Consider the following 7646-nt stretch of genomic DNA (forward strand, 5'->3'; position numbering starts at 1 on the left):
GATTAAACCAATAACTACAGAGGAATCTATTCCTACTGACAAGCCAATATCTTCAGATGCTCAGCAGCCAATTAAAGCAGTTCCTCTGAAGATCATCCTACCAGAAAAATCAATTGGTGCAAAGAAAGAAACACTTAGGATCAAAGCCCCTCTGATTAATATTACTCATCCCACTCCTCTGGCACCTGCCCGACCCAAGGGCATTAGTATTATAGAACGGGTGGATACTACACGAACTGGTCTGGAAATTCCACACATCCTCAGTTCTGACAAAGGCAGGGAAAATTGACTGAAGAACCAAGGCCATCCAATCCCATTCAAACCCACATTGACCTTGTTTGGAACGAGGTTAATGATTTTGCAGCATCAAAACTTCAACTCTATGATGCTTGGACAGCCTATCGTACACAGATTTATGCCAAGCAACTAAGAAAGAAATCTCAAGTGAACAAATTCATCAAACTGGAAGCTTCTGTCCTCAAGATAGTCAAAGCTGCCACCATTGCCCAAGCTATGGAGAGAAAAACATATTTGTTTGATCAGATGAGAGCAAAGAAGTTAACACAAATTATTGACAAACTGAAGGCTAATTACATTCCAACAAATCCTACTGCCTATGCTGATCATGCGGTGATCACTCAGCTAGACACCGATCTGATGGGATTGCTATCTCAGATAAAGTTTTGGGAAATGGATCAAGAGTTAGTCCTTCATAAAGGAGATTCAGACGATGATGAAAAGGAAATAGTTGAAGAACCTCCCTCAAAGCAGAAAGAGTCATCCTCAGAACAGGCTATTATTCCAACTGAAGAGCCGGTTCAGGATGTGTCTCAATCACCAACTGGTGAACATCAAATGTACACTGAAGCAGAATTATCTTTCGCAAACATTGATGAAATTATTAAGATAGTGGTGCAAGAATCCCAATTGAGTGAACCCATTTCTGATAATGTTGATCATCCCATTGATCAAATCAATCCAGAGGTGCCTATCTCTTCAGAAGCACCAGTTCAGCCTGATCCTTCTGCTGAACAGACTATTCCAATTGATGTGCAAATTGATCCCCAAGATCATCCTCTAGAGACACCAATTTTGACTTCATCAGACTCTATTATTCCTCCAGGCAGCTCATCTGCTAATCAACATCCACTTTCTCCTCCTCAAGTTCCAGAAGACATTGCTGCAACAATCACTTCAGTTCAGAATGTTGCTGGAACAGTAGCAACTAACCAAGAGTTGGTTATATTTGATCAAACCACAAAGGGACCGGAATTCCCTCATCATTCACCTCCTCCTCAATCCACAGAAATGGATCTTGTTCTTGAAGAGATCCAAAATATGCAGCACAATATGCAGCAGATAATCACTGACATCAAGAAGATTCAATCTACACAATTATCTCACACTGTCAAATTGGATTCTTCAATTGAATATGACTCTGCAAAACTGAAAGCAATTCAAGCAAACATGGATTCTCTCACCAAAACTATAGATGAGATGAAGAAAGGTCTAGCTCAAAGCCTATTTACAACTCAGGATATAGTTAGTCAACGAGTTCAACGATTAGAAACTTCTGTTTCTAATAAAATGGAATTGCTGCAGACCTGTTTACAAACTGCTGTCTCAAGTATCTCAGCAGATGTCAAAATTCATTCAACTGATGTTCGAAAATTATCTGAGAAGATGGAGTTGTTTGACAAAAAGGGGGAAGAAATCAAAGGAATGCTAGAACAACAGAAGAAATTCTCGTTTCAGTAGCAGTCTTCACTGTACTCATCAAGTTACTGATTCAGTTGATCAGTTTCTTATTTTATCTACAAAGAGTCCAATCAATCGTGAAATTCAGTTGATCAATCTCTTATCTACAAAGGGTTCAGTTACTTAATTTTGTCAAACACCATAAAGGGGAAATTGTTGGAAACTAAATTCTGGAGTTTGACAAACTGATCAACAAACTGAAAATACGAACCAACTGAACTCAACAACTGGACTTAATAACTGAAATCGACTGTCTGATCAGTTGGAAACCGATCAGTTAATACATCCAGCCAAATGCTTTAAAGTTAAGTATCTCTCAGCTAAAGATGTCTCGGGAAAGAACTTTCAACCGACAAAGAGACATAACAGATTACAACTGAATATGAAACGACGCACCACAACCAAGACTACCTAGAACAACGCATTTCGGCTAAAGCAATTAAGACGCCGCAAACAAAGTCCAAAGAATAATGAAGTGGAAATCAACAGATACATAGATTCAAATTTATCTCAAGTTACCGTTGGAAAAGAAGCATATAAATATGACAGAAGAGCAGCTGAAAAAAAAACAACGAAGTGAATACTATTCAAAAAGCTTGCTGTCACTCTGTCAAAATCTCAGCTCACATCTTACTTGATTTATTCGTAGCAATTAAGGCTACAATTTGAGCTTACAAGCAAGTTGTAATAATCATTGAAATTCGATAGTGCTAAGATCAGTTAAGCACTGAGAACATTCTGTTATACTAAGAGTTTCAGTTTTTGGCAGTGTTAAGTCCAAGCTGAAGTGGGTCAGTACAATTCTTGTATTTGATCAAAGTCTTTTAGTGAATATCCTATCCTTGTGATAGAAGGGGTGACGTAGGAGTAATTGAAATCTCCGAACATCCAGAAACAACCCTTGCGCATTTTATTTTTTGTATTCTATCTTTCAGTCAGTTACCTTCCGCAACTGATTCAGTTTAACTGATTGATATTGATCAACAAGATTCCGAGAATCAGTTTGTCACCAAACTGAACTCAAAATTTGCAAAGATCAATTTTAATTGTGAGTGTTTATTCAACCCCCTCTTCTAGACACTTTTGATACGTTAACCGATCCTAACACTTGGTCCATTGTTGCATCGGTTTTTAAATCAAAACACAAGAACAGCCACTTCCCCTTTCTGCCCTTCTCATTTTACAGCAAGTGTGTTTCGGGTTTTGTGGAATGGTGTGGATCTTGGTTGGCCTATGGCCCTTAGCCATGGTTCACACCCTACCTCTGGATGTCTAGATCATGCCATGGTCAACCAAATGGCCACTGGAATGGTCCATGACAGCAAGAACCACGGCAACATCCCACGCGTAGAATTAGTGCTCGGTTGGGACGTATGGTTTGGTTTCTGGTCTGATTCGAATTGTGGCTGGCCTAGGGCCCTTAGCCATAGTTCAAATCATTCCTTAGGATGTTGGTAAGAGGTTCTGGTTGGTGGTTCAAGCCCCAATGGCCATTAGCCTCGCAAGCGACGCAAGGAAACCAAATCACAACTGCTGTATTTTTGTGACAGCAACTTGCTGCTTCGGTTCAGTGGCTCGTTTGAGTTCTTAGTTGGCTTTTAGCCTATGGAATTGGACTGGACATTTCCTCATCCAGTTGGGAAGGTCATGTTTTTGGCCGTTTGTGATTCGGATCATTTTCTAGGGCGTACGAGAAATTACAGTGCGATGTGCCAAATTGACTCTTGAAAGAGCGTTTCATGTTTTGGCCTTCATTCACCAAAATTTCGGCCCTTATCATTTTTGGAGCATTACTTCATCATATTAAGTGTATTTTAATCATGAATAAATGAGGGTTCGATGTTGGTTCGAGTTGGCACGGAGTCATGATTAAATATGAGGTCGCTGGGTGTAATTGTCTCGTTTTTGGATTCAATTACAAAGTTTGGTCAAGAAAATCATTTGCATATTTTTCATGATAAATTTAGGTCGCAGCGAGCCTGGGAACGATCCAATCCATGTGGTAAAATAATACATGATATTTCATTATGCCATTTAATTATATTACATGCATAAAAAATATAAATATTCATTTTTGAGATTTATGCGATATTGCTTGTGGCCATTTCACTATCATGGGAGCATTGTATCATCCGGTCGCCAGTTACCGGTCAGTTCAGTTCAGTTCCACCCAGTATACTGTGGCATTAGTCTGATCAGACGTTCATTATTTCACCCGGTCGCCAGTTACCGGTCAGTTCAGTGCAGGGGCCACTTGCGTAGAACATAATCTCAACAGAAAATTATTACATGTTATTTCATTACAGGGCTCCAAGGAGCAAACATTTTCACTATGATTTTCAGTTCAGTTATGCACGTATTATAATTAATCATGACACGATATTTTACGTTATGCCTCATGACATGATATTTTTACTTCCATGCAAATTTTACTATATTATTTACTTGTTATTTACGATATATGCATGCTGAATCTTTAGACTCACTAGACTTGATTGTTGTAGGTACTGATGATGTCGGGGCCGAGGGCGGAGACCAGTGAGCTAGCTTGGGTCGGCAGTAGTGGAACCCGAGGACCTCATTTACAGCATTTACCATTTTTTTTATGCTCAAACATTTTATCAGTTGTTGCATTACTTTAAATAATTTCTTCCGCTGCAATTTTGAACATTTAACTTGATTTATCAGTTTATTTCGTGAATGAGGGACCTTAATTATTTTAAAAAGAAAATTTATTTTTTCGCAAATTTTCAAACACGAATTTTCGGGCCATTATAGCTGATATCAGAGCAATGGTTCTGTAAAGTGTTGTACTACTACTGACCAAGAGAAGCTCATGAAGTCACGTCTTCGGTCTGTAAGTTTTACATTTACGCATTTTATTCAAAGCATGAATTATTTAACAACATGTTTTCATGAAATATTTTACGTCCAGATTTATTTTATTGTTCAGTATTTAAATTTAAATAAATTATAGGGATTATGCATGTTGGTTACGTATGGATTATGTATGGAACAGTATGCCTCCTAGACGCATTCTCGAGTGCACTAGAAATGATGAGCCTCACCAAGAGGACAGGGAGGAGCAGAGGCAGGAGAGAGACTTACCACCTCCACCACCCCCTCCACCTGACATGAATGCCCAGATGCTAGCTGGGATGACTCAGTTCTTCGCACAGTTTGCGGGGAACCATGCTGTGGCGACCAGGACGACAGGGCCCGAGGCTGTCTATGAGAGATTCATGAAGATGCGTCCTAAGGAGTTTTCAGGGACGACGGACCCCATGATTGCCGAGGGCTGGATCAAGTCCCTCGAGGTTATCTTCGAGTTCATGGAGCTTGGAGATGCAGACAGAGTCCGATGTGCCACATATTTATTCGGAGGAGATGCCCGCTTATGGTGGGAAGGAGCATCAGTAGCCCTGAACTTGGCTACACTAAGTTGGGTGCGCTTCACGGAGGTATTCTACTCCAAATATTTCACTGAGGAGGTGCGCACCAGGTTGACCACATAATTCATGAGCCTGAGGCAGGGAGATATGACTGTTACGGAGTTCATCCGTAAGTTTGAGAGGAGTTATCATTTTGTGCCCCTGATCGCGAATGATGCTAGAGCCAAGTTGATGCATTTTTTGGTGGGTCTACGGCCGATCTTGCGCCGTGATGTTAGGGTGTCTGACCCTAGTAGTTATGAGGTCGCTGTCTCCAAAGCTCTAGCCGCAGAGCAGGATCAGCGTGATATCGAGAGAGACCGCCAAGGCAAACGCCCAGTCCAGGTACCACACCGCCCTCCTCATCAGCAGCATCAGCAGCAGAACAAGAGGCCATTTCACGGGCCGCCTAGAAACAGAGGTCAGCAGCAGCAGCAGCAGCAGCGAGGATGCCCAACCCCGAGGACTTTTGAGCACCCAGTTTGCTCTAGGTGCTCACGCCGCCATCCTGGAGCATGTATGTTTGGCTCAGGGAAGTGTTACAAGTGTGGCAGTCCAGACCACTTACTTCTGCACTACCCTCAGAGGAATCTGCCTACCCAAGGCAGAGTTTTTTCCTTGCACGCGACAGAGACAAACCCGGAGACCATGCTTATGACAGGTATCTTACCGCTTTAAGTTTATATTTGAATTTCAATGTTTTGGGAATCGGGATTGAGATTTTTAACTTAGAATTGCGATAGGATTGCATGCTCTACTCTGTATTATTTTTGTAAAGGGGCCTAAAACTCCTTTCTTGAAATTTGCGGAAAATTAAAAATTTTCTTTTTTAAAAGAACTTAAATGGCCTCATTCATAAAATCACTGGGGAATCAAGTTCAATGTTTAAAATAATAGCAGCGGAAGAAAAATAAAGTTTTGCCAACAATAACAATTTAAAAATTATCCAACGACTGATAAAAAATTGTTTGCGCAATAAAATAACAACTGCTGCACTGAGGTCCTCGGGTGCCACTACTGCCGACCCAAGCTGGCTCACTGGTCCCCGCCTTCGGCCCTGGCCTCATCAGTACCTACAACAATCAAGTCTAGTGAGCCTAAAGACTCAGCATGCATATATCGCAGGTAACGAGTAAAAATCTGAATTTAAAATATGCATGAGATAAAATATCATGTCCTGAGGCATACTGAAAATAATCTGTACTGAGCAATTATAATACGTGCATAACTGAACTGATCATCACAGTAAAAATGTTTGCTCCTTGGAGCCTGTACTGAAATAACTGATAAAATTTTCTGTTGAGATTATGTTTTACGCCTGTGGCCACTGCACTAAGCTGAACTGATCGGTAACTGGCTACCGGGGAGGCTGAAACTGAACTGAGCTGGCCGGTCACTGGCGACCGGGTGGTACCATACTGAACTGATCGGTCACTGACGACCGTATAAAATAACACTCCCACATAGTGAATGAACCACAAGCCATATCGCATAAATCTCAAAATAATCATTTTTTTATTTAATGCACGTAAAATAATTAACTGGCGTAATGAAAATTCCTGTAATTTTTACCAACTGGATTGGATTGGATCGTCCCCAGAATCGCTGCAACCTAACTGTGCCATGAAAGATATGCAATAGCTTAAACATAACCAACTACGCAATTTACGTTCAAAAGATGCGACTATGACGCCTAATGACTTCGCATTTAATCATGACTCCGAGCCAACCTGAACCGACACCGAACCGACGTATAGTCATGATTAAATTACGCTGAAAAATCATAAAATAAAGCTCCTAAAATGATAGGGTCAAAATCTAGGTGGAATGGAGGCCAAAACACGAAACGCTCTTTCGAGAGTCAATTTGGCACATTGCACCGTAAATTCTCGTACGACCTCGAAAATGATCCGAATGACAAACGGTCAAAACATGACCTTCCCAACTCAATGAGGCACTGTCCAGTCCAAGGCCATGGGCTAAAAGCCAACCAAGAACTCAAACGAGCCTTCTAAACGACACAGCAACATGCTGTAGTTTCCAGCAGCTGCGCAACTACAAGACTTGCGTTGGTTTCGAGACTATCGGCCATTAGGGGCGTGTACCACCGACCAGAGACTCTTACAAACATCCCAAGAAATGATTTGAACCATGGCTAAGGGCCCTAGGCCAGCCAAAATTCGCAACATTCCAGCAACATCAGAAAAGTTCACCTGAGAACACCTTGCAGGCGCGTGTGGTGTTGTGCTTCGTTTGCTGTCTAGTGTCGTTCCAGTGGCCATTTGATTGACCATGGCATGATCTAGACATCTAGGGGTATGGTATGAACCGTGGCTAAGGGCCATAGGCCAACCAAGATCCACACCATGCAAACACAAACCGAAACCATATGCTGAACAAAGGAAGAAGCCGAATGGGGAAAGGGGCTGTTTGATGTTTTGATTATAAAAACGAGGG

Source organism: Primulina tabacum, chromosome 9 (assembly GCF_025594145.1).
Source record: "Primulina tabacum isolate GXHZ01 chromosome 9, ASM2559414v2, whole genome shotgun sequence".
Lineage (NCBI taxonomy): Eukaryota > Viridiplantae > Streptophyta > Magnoliopsida > Lamiales > Gesneriaceae > Primulina > Primulina tabacum.